The 19,175-nt window shown below is 36.5% G+C and overlaps 1 long non-coding RNA gene across 3 annotated transcripts in view; it reads left to right on the forward strand.

Moving 5' to 3' along the window:
- The window catches only part of LOC115939830 (uncharacterized), a 22,843-nt gene extending 5,278 nt beyond the window's left edge, over positions 1 to 17,565 (forward strand). Inside the window, exons 2-4 of one of the 3 annotated variants that reach the window (XR_014144925.1) lie at positions 7,831 to 8,032; positions 11,577 to 12,911; positions 16,147 to 17,565. This is a non-coding gene — a long non-coding RNA (uncharacterized LOC115939830). Of the gene's footprint in view, positions 1 to 7,830; positions 9,463 to 11,576; positions 13,210 to 16,146 lie in introns of those variants that run through there. The other 2 variants (XR_004074608.2, XR_014144924.1) reach the window with 2 other exon arrangements.
- The last annotated feature ends 1,610 nt before the right edge of the window (positions 17,566 to 19,175 follow it).

The following is a 19,175-nucleotide window of genomic DNA, read 5'->3' on the forward strand; positions in this document are numbered from 1 at the left end:
TTTTATCTCTCCTTCTATTTTCAGTGACAGCCTAGCTGGATATAGTATTCTTGGCTGCATATTTTTCTCATTTAGTGCTCTGAATCTATCATGCCAGTCCTTTCTGGCCTGCCAGGTCTCTGTGGATAGGTCTGTTGCCAATCTAATGTTTCTACCATTGTAGGTTACAGACCTCTTGTCCTGAGTGTTTGCGGATTTTCTCTTTGTCTCTGAGACTTGTAAGTTTTACTGTTAGATGTCGGAGTGTTGACCTCTTTTTATTGATTTTGAGGGGGTTCTCTGTGCCTCCTGGATTTTGATGCCTGTTTCCTTCCCCAAATTAGGGAAATTCTCTGCTATAATTTGCTCCAATATACCTTCTGCACCTCTCTCTCTTTCTTCTTCTTCTGGGATCCCAATTATTCTAATACTGTTTCGTCTTATGGTAATCCCTCAAATTCTGCCGTCATGATCCAGTAGTTGCTTATCTCTCTTTTTCTCAGCTTTTTTATTCTCCATCATTTGGTCTTCTATACCACTAATTCTCTGTTCTGCCTCATTTATCCTAGCAGTTAGAGCCTCCATTTTTGATTGCGCCTCATTAATAACCTCTTTGATTTCAACTTGGTTAGATTTTAGTTCTTTTATTTCTCCAGAAAGGGTTTCTCTAATGTCTTCCATGCTTTTTTTCAAGCCCAGCTAGTATCTTTATAATTGTCATTCTGAACTCTAATTCCGACATCTTACTAATGTCTGTATTGATTAGGTCCTTGGCAGTCGGTACTGCCTTTTGTTCTTTTTTTTGAGGTGAGTTTTTCCATCTTGTCATTTTGTCCAGAGGAGAACAGATGAGTGAGAGAACAAAATGCTAACAAGGTAACAACAACCCCAGAAAAATATACACTAAACAAATCAGAAGAGACCTTTCAGAAAGTGGTCACTTTACTGTTCAGAGAGTTGCTGCTATTCTTTTCTTTGATCTCCTGTTGAGTTTGTAGGGGTTCAGAATGGTTTGATACCTATCTAGTTGAATTCCTGGGACCAGATGAAATTTAGGTCTCCTACTCCTCCACCATCTTGCTCCTCCTCTCTAGATTTTGACTAAATTCTTATGTTAAATAAGATACTTGTATTTAAAAGATAACTTTGCTATTTAAGCAATTTTATATGAATATTTAAATAACAGTGTATTTCACGTTTAGAGTGAAGATATAATACTTAGATTTTTAATTTTTATTTTTTTAAAGATTTTATTTATTTACTTGAGATAGATAGAGAGAGAGAGCAAGCTGAGGGGAGCAGCAGAGGGAGAGAGAGAAGCAGACTCCCTGCTGAGCAGGGAGTCCAATGTGGGGCTCAATCCCAGAACCCCCGGATCATGACCTGAGCTGAAGGCAGACGCTTAACCAACTGAGCCCTACAGATTTTTTTAAATGAAAACAAAAGAAGAGTAAAAATTAGGTCTACAATTTAATGTAAATTACCATCAGCATGCATCATCCCTCTTCCTTGATTTATTGACTCATTAAAAATCTCTTTCTTTTTTTAAAATCTATTTCTAACATTAACCCTTTTTTAAAATCCAGTTCCAAGATGAGAAAAGGTATACCTCTGTACCCAGCAGACCCACGATCTGGGATGAAAGGGGAGTACTCACAAATACTTTTTATTTTGTCAGTAAATGCTAAAAGATTGATGATTAGGGAATTACAGGGGCACAAAGTTTGGCATACTATCTTTACCTTATGGATATTAAGGAAGATTTTATGTGGAGAAGGTGATACTGAGTTGAACTTGAGGTATGCCTAGGGAGTTGGTCAAATGAAAGAGGGGCAGACAGGAATTCTAAGCAGAGAGAATAGTAGTAAAGCTAGGAGCAGCAGATAGTGTCTTTTCTATCTTGCCATGTTACTGTATAATCACTCTGGTTCAAAACTAATTATTCTATTACTGAGATAATATTGTATTCTATTATAAATATTATAATATTTACTGAGCATCTAGTATGCACCCAGCACTATGCTGGATGCTGGGGAGTTAGAGAGGGTCTGTAAAATCCTGCCCCTATTAACAAGGAAGTTAATTACTGAATGGAAAAAACAGATCAGTTCAAGAAAAAAGTGTTAAGAATCATCAGGATGATATAGATTAAAGCAACTAAGACTATATATCCTATTATAGCAAAGCTTTACTGGATTACAGGAAGATGTTTCTCTTTATGCTTTAATAGGCAGAAGATGTTTGTTTCCCAAGTTTGATGTTTTGTTGTATACCCTGCTGATTTACAATATGAGAAACATGCTTTGTGTTTAGAAAGCAACTTGCAGTTTGGGGCTGGGGGAGAGTCTTTTCCTACCTCACTTGGTTCCCTTTGCTGTTTACTTCCTTGCTTGCTGCTGAATTCTTCACAATATTTTTTATCAAATAGTCTCTTGGAGCAGAGATGGATTACATAATAATTCATGATCTCTACCTAAGAGTTGTTGTTAGAAAAACAAAGCGAAGTCACAAACATGATACTTGTACTTGAAACAGCTCTGCCACGCAATTTGGTACTAGAATGTGTGATCTGGTTAGAGGGTAAGTCCAGCTCTCTTTTAAACCAGTTGACTGAGTTTATTTTGGGGGACTAACCATACAGATGATTTCTCTTTATACTAAAAATGTGTCAAATGTAGACATATTCTTAATCTCTTTACTGGCTAATGGGTCGATCTTACTATCACACCTGCTTTAGTTAGGTATGGACTCACTGAAATCATGACTTGATTATGATCTAAGACATTAAATAATTATGTTACATTACTTAGATAAAAGCATCAATCTGCTTTGTCAACCACTACTGTTGAGAGGCCTAGCAAAGTTAAATTATGAACAGAAAAAGACACAATTCACATCTCACATTATTTTATAGTCTTTTGGATTCTGGTAAGGTTGAGCGGTCAGTGGCTCTGGCTGGTGGATATCAATGACCCCATTGGAAATTGTTGGATGATGAACAATTGGTTAAGACTCATATCTTTTTCTGGATGTGATAATTGAACTGAGGTGAATCCCTTGAGCAAGAAGATTAGATGGGCTAGAACTAATAGTGAAGGAAACTCTATTTTCCGGTTTATTCCAACTTAAATCTAGGGACATAAAACTTCAATTTACTGGCTGAGCAAAGGTCATGAGGTGATGCACAAGCAATGTTACAGTCAGATTTCAAGGTGTCTGGAGTGGGTATCATTTAGAATCCAAAAGCTTAGGGTTAGAGTAGGATGATTTCAAGTATCAATAGCAAATTTGTACCTGTGCTCAAAATTCAGCTTGGAAAAAGCAGTTTCTCTAGTAAGAAGTCTATAAATAAAAGATATGCACTGAGGACTGACAGAATATCCCAAATGTGATAACTAAAGTTGATGTCTTTTTTTTTTTCTTACTGAAGACAATATTTATTTTTAAAAGCTTATCTGGAATTAAGCACAATTACTCACCCAGACTTCTTTACAATTACTCTCATTTGTTCATTTATTCTTCCATTCATTCATTAAAAGTATGTTTATTGAGACTCCATTATGTAAACCAGAGCTGGAGATCCAGGCATTAAAAAGACAGGCTTGGCCCTAGCCCTCCTAAAGCTCATATTCAAGGAGAGCACATGGGCAAAACAATTAATTTCATAAGTGGTCATTAAATTACAATTGAGATTGGAGGTCCTGGAGGATGGTAAAGTGTGCTTAGAGCATAATTGGGGGAATCTGATATAGTCTGGGGTTAAAGCATGTTTCCTTGAGACAAGAAATTCCACTGATCCCTAAAGGATGGAGAGATGTGAATAAAAGAAGTATGAATTGATGGAAATAGTGTTGTACAGAAAGCAGCATATGCAAACCTCCTGATGTGGATGGCCCGGGGAAGGTCAGGGTCTCAGGAGATAGAGATAATGGAACATGATAGGCAGGTAAGGGAGCTCCCACTCTGCTGTGCTTTCTATTAGCACGCAAAGGGCATGATCTTTATTTTAAGAGCAACAAGAAGATATAAAAAGGTTTTAAATAAAGATTGACATGGCCATATTTTCATTTTAAAAGGAGTGCTCTGGGGGCGCCTGGGTGACTCAGTCAGTTAAGCATCTGCCTGCAGCTCAGGTCATGATCCCGGGGTCTTGGGATCAAGCCTCGTGTGGGGCACCCTGCTCAGTGGGGAGTCTGCTTCTCCCTCTCCCACTTCCTCTCCCCCCTGCTGTGCTCTCGCTCACTCACTCTCTCAAATGAATAAATAAAAAATCTTAAAAAAAAAGAGTGCTTCTGGATTGAAAATTAGAAGAGTAAAGAAGACTAGTTAGGAAACCATTTCTATAATTCAGAGAAACTCTAATAGAAGCTTGGACTAGGGTGATGGCAATATAACTGGAGAAAATAAACAGAGATGGGAGACATTTAAGAGGTGAAATGGACAGGATTGGGTGATTAATTGAAAATGGGGATGGGCAAGGATGGTTTGAAGAATGACTTCCTTTTTAAGGTTCTGTGTAATTAGGCACAGTGTTACTATTTATTGATTAAAAGAAAACACTGAGGAAGGAAGAATTTTGGGAGCAATCATTGATAAACTTGAATAAATTAATGATCCATAAATATATTGCATTCTAACAAAGTAGATGAAACAAAATATTCATGTTTTGATAGCACTTTTCTGTCACCTGGGCAGTGACCAATATGTTTAACACAAATGTATCTCCTTTCATGGATAAAGTAACTGATTACAGCTCTGGAGAAAAAAAAAAGTTAGAGGAAACTAATTTTTATAGAGCAACTACTATGTCCAGACACTATCCTTTTTGGGCTATGTATTTTACTTCATTGACTCTGTACACCTATCCTAGGAGAAGTAATTACTATCATTCTTATTAAAGAACAGAGACTAATGAAGCTCATTTAAATTTGCCAAGTTTTCACAGTAAATGGCAGAGTTAGTCTTTATAATTCCATGTCTTTTCAACTCTAAACCACACGCTTATGGAAGCAGCAAATATGTATCAAATGCCTACCATGAGAACTTAGTCTTCAGTATGCGATATAGACCTGTAAGGAGGCAAGTACAATTAGTGAGAAGGACTAAGACATTTCCAGATGCTCAGGAAACATTTGGAAGAGTAGCCTCTAAGGCCATCATGGGTGTATCAATTAAAACTGTCTGAAAGAATTATCTTCAAGTATAAGACCTGAAGAATGCAGAAATCTGGAAGTCTTTTCACTGTACCTAAAAATATTTTCAAAATGAAGGAAATTGAATATCTTTAATTCAAGTTATCTAGATAATTACATTAACTGTCCATATTGCCTAAATTTTCACTTTCTACTTCATTGCCCACTCATGCAGTTGTGACTTCAGAAATGGAAGTGTTACAAGATGAATGATCTTACCATGTGGCAGAGAACTAAATGTAAATTGATTTTATAACAATATGATTTACCAGTAAATAATATTCAGCTCTTTTGTGTAATCATCTACATGTACTGATCTATGACACGTTGATCAATACCTTCCATGGTTTCTCCCTTTATTCAATATATTTGGCTTTGTCTGTCTTCCTTCATAGATTATGGACTTTCATTTTCTATTTTACTTTTCTGTGTAACAAGATTTCAGATTACTTTGTCTTTATTGTATCCCTGAATCATATAAACACAAAGTATATAAATATGCCTTTGTAGTTTCAATTTTCATTATTTGGTATTTGTGAATATTGTTGACTTCCATCCACATCTCTTCCACCCACACGTTTATTTTGAAGACGTGTAATAAATGAGGAACACAAAATTCTACTAAACACCTAACTACATTTCTGGTCTTGCTTTGCCATCTTCAGCTATCTTTTAATCTCCATGAATGTTAAATGACTTTCAGTTTTTAGAATGAAGTATTATGGTACATTGCCAGATACATGATGGTTAAAACACCCACAGACTTTTGGCAGGGAATAAATCAGTGAATGTTCGTATGGGTGAATGGTGTCTTAACAAGGGAACCATATGCGTTCCAATGAAAGGTTTTATGAAACCAGAACTATATATGTTCCAAGGAAAGGTTTTATAGAATTATATATGTAATTAAAAGAGTAAATATATATAATTAAAAGAGAAAAATGTATCGAGCAATTTCTGCCACCTGAAAACTTAGATTTTTTAGAAGGTGAAAGCTACAGAGCTTCTTTGATAAGTAAAGGGCAGTTTTCCTTTATCTCTGATGGCTATCTCTGGAGTGGCCTTATGTCCGTCCACATGAAAACTTGCACATGTAATAGCAGCTTTCTCATAACTGCCAAAAACTAGAAGTAACCAAGATGTCCTTCAATAGCAGAATGGATAAACTGTGGCATCTTTACACATGGAATATCATTCAGTGATAATAAAGAAATGGGCTGTCAAGCCATGAAAAGACATAAAGGTAAGTTGCTAGGTGAAGGGAGCTGGTATGAAAAAGCTTCACACTGTATGAACAAAACTACAGAGATAGTAAATATATCAATGATTGCCAGGGGTTTGGTTTTGGGGAGATTGGAATAGGTAAAACAAGGGAGATATCTGGGGTGGGGGTTAAAATTATTCTTCATGACACTGTAATCATGGATCCATGTCACTATGCATTTGTCAAAATTCATAGAATTGCAGAGTATAAAGAGTGAATCCTCATGTATATAAATTAAAAAAATATTGAGGAGTTGATGTATCTGTGGATAGAATGTAGAATGTGGCAAAATAATCAACCATACTACAAATGTATGAAACAACCTCACTAAAAGAGGTAAGAGAAGAATACACCAACATAAATAACTCTGGAAACATGTGGTATCTTTGAAACTAAAGGCAAGAAACAAACAAACAACAAAAAACAAATGAACAAAAAACTAAGCACTGTACTCTTGTTGATACCATTATGCATACATACTGGAATTGAATAGCTCATTGATTTGACAGCAGATGCTGCAAGATTACATATCAGCAAGGAGAGGGAGATAAAATGCCTCATATGGTAATGGATTGGAATTGGAGACATCAATTGGAACTTATTTTGACAAAGAGATATAAATTGTTACATATGAAATTTTTATAGATATGAGCATATACATGGGTTAGTACACACACACACACACACACACACACATACACACACTTCTGTGTTTTGTCAGCTGAGAGGGTTTAGAAGCAAAAACACCCAAGTAGCAATGAGCATAACTATGCTCAAATCTTGATTTCTAATACCATTCTCCAATAAAAGGAACCAAGTATCCTAGGAGAAAGGAATGATTCTAGGAATGGGTAGGAAATACACAAGATGAGCTTAGTGCATCTTGTAGTGACAGAAAGTAAGGACTTTATAATTAAAAACAAAACAAAACACCCTTAATTATGGGAATATGTTAAAGGGACACAGGAACTATATTGGCAACTAAAGAGTTCCCAAATGGTTAAAGCAGGAACAATTTGAGCTACAAAATAAAGTAATACTGGATTATCACCCAAAGTATAAAATAAATATCCATTAGTCCATATTTACATTAATAAATAATTCAGTAACTACATTAATAGGGGATTAGAGAAAAATTGCCATGCAGAAGAATTCCAAATAATTTATATAGATAATTTGTCCTCAAGGTGGTGCAGGCCAGGCATAGTGAATTCCTTCCAGAAAGTACAATCTGGAAAGGGGGAAAAGAGTAACTTTCCCATGGAGAAACCTGACAAACACTACTTCAGTCAGGTGACCAGATTCAGTATCAATAGTGGTAAGTCATGTTGACCTTATATACTCTTGATAAAATGGTACTTTTGCTCTGTGGTCTTCTTCACTAAAACTCATTAGCCCAGTCTCATCATGAGGAAAACATACGCCAAAGCCTAATTGAGGAACACTCTACAAAACACCTGATCAGTATTCCTCAAAGCTCTCAAGTCCATCAAAATCAAGGAAAGTCTGAGAAACTTGCAGACAAGAGGAACCTAAGGAGACACAACTACTAAATGTAATGTATCCTCGATGAGAACCTGGAACAGAAAAAAAGACAGTAAGTAAAAACTGAAGTAATCTGATAAATATGGACATCAGTTAATTTAGCAATATTGGCTCATTAGTTGTAACAAATGTACCTTTCTAATGTAAGATGTTAATAATAGAGGAAGTTGGGCATGGAGTATATAGGAATTCTATGTATTAGTTTTGCAACTTTTGGTAAGTCTAGAACTACTCTAAAAGAAAAAGTTTATTTTAAAAATAATAACAAATTTTTGTAATCTGAAAGCTTGGACTTGGAAGTTGACAGGTACAAAGATTGTTTGAGAAATAAAGGAAGATTTTCTCTCTTTTCTGAAGTTTACGTTGAGATAGAGATCTAAAAGAAGAAGAGTAATGGTAATTTCCATATGTTTCATATATACAGATATGTGTGTGCATTCAAGTAAAGGAAAAAATAATCATGTGATAAATAATATCTACATAGCTTCAGTCTTTAATTCCTGAAAACAGTAAACACATTCCCAAACCATTCATTTATTCGTTCATCTTTTTTCCCACTCAGCAAACATTTACTCAATGCTAACTATACAGTCTGTGCTATTCTAACATCTGTGGGAAAGAACACAAGCAAGATCTCTGCCATTATAACAGTTAAGTTATAATGAGGGAAAAGGGATAATCAACAAGTAAATATAACTTTAGGTTTTACATTTTCAATGAGGGAATGTATAGGATGTCAGAATATTTTGGTAGTCTGGAAAGGCCTTTTTGAGAAAGTGCTATTTCAACTGAGACCTGCAAATAGAAGGAGTGAAGCACAAGAAATAACTGGAAGAAGAGTGTTGGATACAGAAGAAACAGCTTAAAAATGTCTTGGTAGTTGGAACAAGATTGATGTGTTGAAAGAAGAGCCTATACAAACTAGAGTAGGTGGTGTCTCTACACTCAACACCTCCTCTCTGTTCTTTCAATACATCAGTCTTATACTTATCTGAGATAGAGAGAGGGAGAATGAGAGAGATGTAGGAAACACTGATGGTTTTAAGGGTAGAAAGGCTTTTATTACAGAGTATTAAGAATTGTTTGAGTGACTGAAGAAAGACTTAAGTTCTAAATTCTAGAAATGATTCTCAAGCTACAACAGGGAACCCAGCCACCATGGGAACTATGCCTCTTCTAAGATCAGGCAACATGACTACAGAATTCCATTCCTACTGGCATGTTTCAGAAAACTATTACTGCCAGATCTAGAATCAAAGCTCTCTGACACACTCTATGAAAACAAAATGGACACCTCACTCTTGAAACTCTTGAATATAATGGCTGGCCTTTGAGAACTCTACCAGTGGTTCCATGGCAGAAATAAATCCTCTGAAGATTCTGCCTGCCAGGCAGAAGCAGCAAAAACAGTAGGAATTCTGCCCTCCCCTGAGTTTTGCCTCTCAATTCACATGAGAAGGCATTGATTTGTTCAAAACGAAATCCCATTTTTAATCACGGGTTCCAGGAAGTCTGTTAAACATAATTCTCGCTGTACACACTCTCCATTGTGGGAAGCACATTGGAAGTAGAAAGGGCTGATGGTTTCAAGGAAAGCAAGTGATTGTGTCAAATGTTACTCGAAAAAATGGGGCTGGAGATACGCCAATTGAATTAGAAAATATAGAGCTCATTAGTGCCCTTGACAAATGCAGTTGCTGTTAGAATCATGGGATTAGAATACACTAGTTAAGACATGCAAAGAAATGCACATGAATTAAACTCTAAGCCAAAGCATTATGAGAAATCAAGGGTTAGGTCCTAACACTCAACTCATTGCTTCCCAGCAGACATTTAATGTGAAGGTGATGAAGAGGGCAGTTCAAAGGTCATGGAGTCAAATTGATGGGCTAGAGGTGGCTTGCCTTCAAAGTATGGATATCAATGTCTTATTAAGCTAAGCAAATCCAGAAATATGTTAAGAACGGGATATGTCTTTATTTCCCCAGCTGGTCAGTTTAAAAGTGAGAATGTAGACAAGCATCAAGTCCAAATAATAAAGATAAAGTTTCAAAGTAAATAAACAGTTTATTTAGCACTTTTGGAACCAAATGGGATTGTTTCTAGTAAAGGTATAGAAAAGTTTCCATAAGAGGATCATGAATTGATGGTTTGTATATCAGGGCTTTCTCCCCCCCATGTGAATGCTGCATGATGCACAAGTGAGCATGATTGTGGCTAAAAGTACCTCTGTTTTGGCAAAGAAATATGAAATGATTAACTGTATGTTGAAGTAAAATATTTTTTCCTTCTATGCTGCCTCTCAGGTTGGGATAAATAAATCAACAAGGGACTTTAGTTCAGCTTTGGTATAATAAAGCAGTTATTCATAGGATTCCACTTCCAAAAATTCATGTTTTACCCAGTGGAAAAAAGTATTCCAAGATGCAACATATCATGCTGTCTACTGACTCCAAAGTAAATACAAACATGTCTACATTCTGTAAACACAAATTGTAAATTGATCCTTCCCTTTCACTACATATCACAAAGTTTCCAGTCACTTCTTTATCTCTATCCTTCACTAAATAATTTGCCCCCCCAAAATCATCATTTGAGTTTAGAGTTCCTGTTTGAGAGATAGCTGAGTGTAACCTTCACAGAGAACTTTCCTTGGTTTCCTAATTTCTATTATGAGTGGCAAAAATAGCATCATACTTTCTACTTATTAGACAATGTAAACAATGTTTCTTTTACTTCCTTTCTTTCTTTTTTCTTTTCTTCCTTTTTCCCCCCCTATCATTTGGCTAGTTCTTTCTTTCTTTTTAACTCATGGGCATATGTCCCTCTATGAATTTCTTCCCTATCTCTCTTTTACTCTAACCTATATTAGGGTATTCTCCTTCCCTTTCTTTCTTCCTTCTCCAGACAGATTCCTTTTCTTCCCTCCTTCCCCATTGCTCTCCAATGTCTTCCTCTTCCTTTACGTCTCTGCTCAGATGACATTACACAGAGGAAAGCAGAGAAAGCTTCTATCCAGTGTCCTGAAGGAAAGTGTGTCAGGATCACTTTTCATTTGTGGTTTGGTTTCCTTCTGCCCTGAAAAGTATTGTCATAGGATTTGTGAATGGCGAAGAGATCACTGATGTAAATCCGCACCACCGGTTTTGTTTCTTTGACTTTTATCTTTTCCTAAGTTATATTTCATTCCCAAAACCAAGTTTCTCGCATCTAGATCATAATGAATTTTTTTTTGTTTGTTTATCCCTTAAAAATACTAGCATAAGATGCTACCAATCACTACAATAACTGACTTTTCAGGGACAGTGAAATAGTCATTTCAGGGCTTACCCAGTAATAAGACTAATAACCTGAATAATATTGATTTTTCTTATAAGCATTTTAAAAAACCTCTTTTCCATAAATAAAATAATTCAGATGTTTCCCCTAAATGATTAGGGTGGTTTTCCTATTTATTATACTATATTAACATACAGATATGCAATCTTTAGAGTATTTTTTTTTTTGATAGTTTCTCATTCTATAGTGGACTTTTCTTAAAGAAAAACCTGTGATTGGCAGATTTAAACATGACTATATTCTTTTTCTTTTCACAGGTTACCAACATCTGCAATGGATTCTTTTGAGTGTGACATTCAGAGTACCTCATTACAAAGTTATGTTAATGCAAAATTAGTTTTCTTTCAACATAAGTATTCAGTTATAATTACAAATATAAATTCCTGAGTAGCTGTGGTCTCTGGGCCTCAAATTTATATGAGACTGTAGAACCCACAGAGATTAACTGAAGACTCCCCTCTGCCATTTTTTTTAACAACCGTCAATGGAAACATTCAAATAAAATGTTACAGTTAACACATCCGGAACCAAACTGTTTGGATATCATTTTGTAGCTGGTCTTTGAAAGGTTTTGTCATATTGTCAAGGTCACCTAAATAAGAGGTGACATAGCCATTATTCTTCAAAATATTCACTTTATTTCCATTTTTCTATTGTTTCTTGATTCAGCTTTGAGGACTGACAGGTATATAATTGTCAAGAACTAGCAAACCAAAATAATGAAATAATTATATTTTGAGTGATGAACTTGTGAATACCGGTGGAAATTTCCTGAAGGAAATAGCCCACACTGCGCTTCTCTCTCAGCTTCCTCCTGCCCCTTGTCTTTCTTCACTAACTATAACCAATACCCAGTGTTCCTGGTTCACTACAGCAGAACCTTGAGAGGACTATAGCTGTCCCCAAACTCCCTGCCCTCCCCACTCTCCCCCACTCCCACCCCGTCCCCTTTTTCTCTTTCTGTCTTATCAAAATTGAAACTCCAGAGCAGCATATCCACACTCTCAGTCATTCTGTGTCATGCTTGTGATCCCCTCCCCCAGTCCCTCAGCAAGTTAAATTTTGAGGAGGCTTGCTTATGTAACTTTTCACTAGATAGAGTAAGCATGGGAAAACAAAACAAAACAAAATGGTGACTCCTTTCCTAAATTGAAAAGTTTACCTGAGTCCATGGAAGAAAGGAAAGTGGGTTGGCAGACCAATGTCCAAAACCCACCCAGCCAGTGAAAACCACTTGTGTATTACTCCTTGAATAGTACAGATTCTATTGATCATTGCTGGCATTATTGTAGATTATTTTGTTTTTCATTAGCTCCAGATGCAATTTTGAATTTTCAATTTGGCTGCTGGTTTATTCAATGTAGATGTTCTTCTGAAAGGTAAATTATGGTGTGTATGTGTGTGTTTTTATGTCTTTGAATTTAGGATAAGCACTGCAAAGTGGATAAAGTCTTGAGGATGTTAATTGTCATCATTTGCAAACATGTACACATAAATGGTGAATGGAAAATAGCAGATAATTACGTGGAAAATAAGCACGTGATACTATGTGGAATCTTGTATGTCAACTAAAAGAAAAAAATACACAAAAGGTAAAGAAAAACCCAAGCCCTAGATAACTGGCTCCTCTCTCAATGAGAAGTGCCTCTCACTTCTGTGGTGAGCCTGGGCCCATAAATAACAGTAGCATTCTGGTGCTGAGAGAAATAATGTGTCAAGAGCCCTGGGGTTGACATCAGATATTCTGGGTTTAGTGATATCTCCATCACATTTCTATCGTGCATGAACCTGGGCAAGACAATTGACTCTTCTCCATCCTTGGTTTTCTCATTCATGAAAAAAAAAATGCATGTTGAAATCATTTTGTAAGTTATAAATCTATGATAATGTAACATTTCTTTTATTTTAATAAGACCAAACCATTGACTGACTAATATGACACTCTTCAACCTCTATACAGACACTCCTCACTTGAGATTAGAGGAAGAAAGAAAATTAACTCAATCCCCAGGAAAAGTGGCTTAGCTTTCTTGGCTGATGTTTACTGTAGGAAAGAGGGCTGACTGTTTTATTTAAGGGACACATTTGGCAGGCATTGGACTTGACATGACATCTAGATGTGCTTTGTTTTGTTTTCATTAAGCCCACACTGCGTTTTAGAGGCCATGTGAGTAGGTAGCCTTATGCTAGGTCATAGTACAAGCAGTTTATACCCATATTCCTTGTATTAGGCTTCGTGACACTGTTATGTTGACTTGCCACCCCCTTTAGGAGGTTGAGTTTGCGACCTTGTTCTTCATCAAATATTTATTGTCTCTGTGAAAAGCCCCAGACATTCCAAGGCACCAGAGAACAGAAGCATGAGACTTGATATATGTCTTCTAAGATTTGGTTAATGCTCTGATGGGGAAGCAAAATTAAGTAGAAAAGAAATTGCATAAATTCCATATGCATTAAGAGAATAATGCTGTGGGAGCAATTTTATCCAGCCCAGGTGATGAGGAAGAACCAGGTGGGGAAGAAAATAACTCCCATTTGAAGAGTGGGAGAAACTGTAGAGGGCGGGGAAGGAAAGGTTGGGAACAAGAAAGAGCACTGCAGACAGAGAGAATGCCAAAAGACTCTTGGAGGCTCTTTGAAAGAAATTTACTTTCTAAATGCCCGGATGCATTTGTGTTAACCACCAGACAACCTTTCGATTTTTACATCGCAAATCACAAATAAAATACCCCGAGGGATCAACTGATATTAAATGTAATTGCTATAAATATAATAACACACTAAAATATTGTCCTGCTATTATTATCTATGCTGGTATGGTTAAATATGTATTTAAAAATAACCAAGATTTAATTAAATTAGATTAATCAGAGTGGCAACACTTACATTACTACCTGTTGTATTAGGGTAAGAGTTATGATGCTCTCAGTCAATGACCATGACAAGTCTATTAAAAAGCTTTCAATTATAATTTAGTATCTGTAATATAAAGGAACTGAAAGCATAAGGTAGTCTTTTCCTCAATCAGATCATACCTGAACTGAGCATAACTCCTGGTTTGGTTAACACTGATAGTAAAGAGTAGTAAAAACAGTTCTGAACAAGCAACTACAAGACCTATGTTTTGTTCTGAACTCTGTCCTTACCTAACTGGGAAGTTTTGATTCATGATTCCTTGAGAACAATCTTGACACCTTACTGATTAAAGTGGATGGAAAATAAATATAAGCCTTGAAGTGCCATTCAAAAAACGACAGGGTTGGCAATGGAACCAGAAATTTCTGGAAAGTTTCTGGAATTTCTGGAAAGTGACCATCTCTAAACCAGGAATTCACCAACTTTGTCTACATTGTTTATACTGAAATTTCTTGCCTTTCCAATAACACAAAATTGGCATTGGGTTTGTTTACTAACCTGAAAGGGAGGCTATAGAAAAAGCACCAAGTACAGGAGGAAAACTGTGGATGTGTTGCAATCATTGGAGCCGATGTCTCTAATTCTCTGGGAGTCTGAAGCTGATCGTGGCGTAAAGAATTATAGGAAAAGGATCCATCTGTTTGGCAACTGTTTGGAGCAGGATTGGTCACATGCATGAGAGTGGTCCTTTTTCTGTATAGTGTAATCACACTTGTAAGATATAGGGCCATACTGCTCCATGGAATCTTAATGATGTTGTGTGACAGCCAGGGTTTTTCTTGCAGATAGCAGAGTACATTCCAAATAGTTTAAGCAGGAATGAATTTACTCAGGCGTAGTTGATAGTTTATGGAACATCAGAGAAGTCAGAGAACCAGACTGTGTTTCACGGAGTCAGGAAAAATGTTCAACCACACCATGGAACTCTTTTAGGGGAAATGACCGTGAAGTTGATACCCATTCTTAGGAAACTATGCAGCCATATGGATGCCCATATTCCACCATGCTGTCCAGAGCATCTGATTTCCCTTTGACTAGTTGCCATGTTATGCAGGTGCATTGATTGGAAGAAACTGATCACAGTCCTGCAGCCTCGCTGGAAGGGAGTCAATGACATTTGTGTTTAACTTTCTGGTCTAAATAGTAAAGAAAAGGAAACTAAACAAATGCTGGAACATATGTTAAGTGAACCAAATATCAGCATCCAATACAAGTAATATCAAATAATAATAATAACAACAACAATGGTCTAAATGTATTTAGCACTTATTGTCTGCAAAGCCTTGCTCTAAGCCCACTAGTTGTTTTATAAATTCAATCCTTAGGAACAAATTGCAATGTACGTATTCACCCACATTTTACAGAAAATGAGGTTTAAGAGATATAGTTAGTTGTCCCAGGTCAAATAGTTGCTGAATGGCACAGCCAGACAATGGATCCCAGCCACCTGGCTCCAGAGGCCATGACCTTTTAACCACTATCACACACTACCTCTCATGCACAGAGGAGGGCACCCTGACAATGAGGGAAGGAAGGAGTGTGGCAAATGTTAACTGTTAAATAATCAAAATCAGCCCAACCTTATTGGCTTTGTTAAATGGATGGGCTTTGATCTAGAATTTGGCCCCAAACTGGAATGTGACTCTAGCTAGGACAGAGAGCAAAGCTACCAAGTAGAGGAGTTTTTCTCTTCTAGGACACAGTAAAGTTTGTGCAGCTTGGTTGTGCTGTGCAGGAGAATGAGAAGCATTCTGGCTATTTCTATTCCTTCCAGCCCTGCCTTTTGCTTTACTGACATAAGAAACCTTGACTGGTGGCATGGGAGAGTAATGTATTCAGGAAAGGTCAGGGGAGATTGTGTTTTGCCTCTTGACATCATCAGGAAAATCTTTGGCCTCATTGTAATTACAGATCTTTATCAATGGCCAGGAGAGGAGACGGTGAGGATGCAGTTTGGTTTCCAAATCCCAGGCTGATCGTGGAACATAAAAATGGAGAAAAATCATCTCTGACTTGTAAACAGAAAATCTGAAATGGAAATCATTGAGAAAAAACAAATATTGACTCAGTATAACAGTTTTTATAACTACACTTTAAAAATGCATCAGACCGGATTTACTAGAACAACAGTGGCTGCCCTTTCTTATTTGATGTTTTTATTGTTTGATTTTGATGTGAAATTTTTGTCCTTTGATGTCTAGATCATCAGGACACATATGCCTGTTAATTACTTTATTTAGAAATACCATTGTTCAGATGTTAACATGGCTCATGTTTGGACTTCCTGGGGACAATAAGGCTCTCTAGGGGGTACTTTGCCTGATGAAAATGTTGTTTCTGAATGATCATTCCTTCCTGGCATAAGTCTCCTAATAAATACCACTAATGAGCATATTAAATATGTTTCTTCCTTCATTATGTGCTAGGTCACCTCTGAACATATCACAGATTCATTTTACTTACAAAATGGAGCCATTTATTTACTCTTTAGGCAAGAGATTTTCTGTTTAAAAACCATTTTATTTTTTTTTTTCCTATGGGATGACTACAAACATTAGAAAGATATAAATCTGAGTATCAAACATTACAAAGATGTAAACTTGAAGAGGAAAGAAATTACAAAATAATTTGCAGAGGAGAAGATAATGAACATTTCGGTAAGGTCACAAACAAGATTTTTTTTTCTTATTTCATAGGTAGGGAAGAAGATTTTTTTAATATTTAATACCATGTTTATGTAACATTTTATAATCATAATGCTTTGCCTTTAATAAATACATTTGAGCTAACTTCCACATTTATTCAAAACTAAGTTAATCTCTCGTGGTCTGTCTTCGAATTCCATGGATTTCCCACATCAGTTAGGATTCTTTATGTGCACACTATATATGAAGGAGTACCTACAAATTAAGGAGATTTTTGCTAGATAGGATAAAATACTCACGGATGATTCTCAAACTGTATTCCAAAGGAGTATAATTTGAGAAATGCGTTCTGTTAGGATAGCATAGTTACAAGCTATGCTTAGCATAGCATAGCATGGTTACAGCAAATATTTTCATGCTGATAGATGTTAAAAGATAAACTGAGGCTTAATATAATTTTAAGAGTTTATTTGAGCAAAAACTGGTTCCAACCAGACAGTGCCAAACCTGAAGAGTTCAGGAGCACTTCACAAACAGGAGCTGGGGGAGAGACTTTTTATAGAGAAAAGGTGGAAGCAAAGCAAGGAAATTATTTGCAATAGCTTTTTTTTTTTTTTTTTTTTTGAGCCAGAGTAGGGGCCGAGAAGCATGTTTCTCGCTGAGCAGGGAGCCTGACGTGGGACTTGATCCCAGGACTCTGGGATCAGGACCTGAGCCGAAGGTAAACAAACGACTGAGCCACCCAAGCGCCCTCTTTGGCAGTAGCTTACGTGGTTGCCTTATTTGGAAAAGCCTACCTGGCTGTTTTTGGCGACTGGTTTTCCTTAGGTTATGGTTTCTTACCCTTGAGACATTTAAAGGCTTAGGTTTTGGTTTGTTTAGGTAGAATGCTGAAGTGCTGGAACCACCTCAGTCTAATGGCCTCTTTGTTTAATTAATTTAACCTAGAGTAGCTGCATTCCAGAACACTGAAGAAGGAAGGACTGTTTTACTTTCAGCAAGTCAGCCATTCGGAAGGATAGACATTCCCGTTGCTGTTTGCACTCTCATTTTCCACAGTTTTTGTTTTAAAACCAAATGCCATTAACCATGTGTACCAACTTTTAAAAAGTTCATATGGTTTTTCTGAAGTCAGATTTCTATAGTCTCTCTTCTGTTGTATGATGTGATGTCAATACAAATACAACTGATAGTAATCGAGTTGCTTTGGTGAATCTTTTTTGGTGCATTTAGGTTTTTTAATGCAAAATGGAACATAATCTCTTTCCTATTTAGGCTCTATATCTCACAAGTGAATAAGGAGTTCAGAAAGAAGACCACAGTCTCTTACTTATTTCCACCCTATAGAGTGTACACATCAGAAGGACCTTGGGGGTTTGGGTAAGACATATTACTGGGAGAATTTAAGTCACATATTAAGATTTAGATGTATGAATTGTAAGGAGAAAGGAGAAATACTTTTTCTGCTTTAATCAACAACTATCCAGAGAGACTGAGTGCTCCTGATTAGAAACTAAGACTTCATTTTACTAGCATAGGAAATCTAAGAAGACAGAGGGAAAGAGTTCCTTGCTGGGTTTCATCGTTCAACCGGCAGTCCCTTGAATGGTAGCCAATAAAAGCAGGCTATCACTATTAGCACCACTCATTACATAGCTAGAAAATATTGATTACTTGGCTTTCAAGAAAATTACATAATAAATTCAGACTTGATCCACCATTTCCTTTCTCTCTATTTGTTCTGATTTGCTGTTGAATCCATTTTTTACACATTCAAAACTGTTTTCCCCATAGAGGAATGTGGGTTACACATAATGAACAGGATCGAATTTGTGTTCAGATTATTAATGGATTGGTAACAAGTGTTACTGTGCCATGCTTCTCTTAACAGCTGTTTATATTTTATTTAAAATCTGTAGAAACATTTCCATGTAGTCCCTTGATCTGTATAATAATTTCCTTTAGTTCCAAGCCGTTGAAGGTGTCTTTGAACCCACGAGGCACTATTCATCTATTCCTTTAGGACAGGTCCACTTTCATCTTAAAAAATGAACATCATGAAAAATGAACTTTGAAGTCAAAGTGAGAAAACAAAGGTGGGTGAACTCTACAAGGTAATAGAATGAAAGTCGAGGCAGCTGCTGAAAACGATCAGTCACTATTGTTCCAAATCGCTCTTGATTTGCACCAGGAAGCTGCCTTAGTGCACTAACCAAATCTTTCCCAAAGTTATCTTTTGTGTTCATTCTCTGCTTACAGCCTCTCTAAAAATTCTGCTCACTGTTTGTCACAGTC

Source organism: Leptonychotes weddellii, chromosome 4 (genome assembly GCF_054177405.1).
Source record: "Leptonychotes weddellii isolate Sample4059 chromosome 4, ASM5417740v2, whole genome shotgun sequence".
NCBI lineage: Eukaryota > Metazoa > Chordata > Mammalia > Carnivora > Phocidae > Leptonychotes > Leptonychotes weddellii.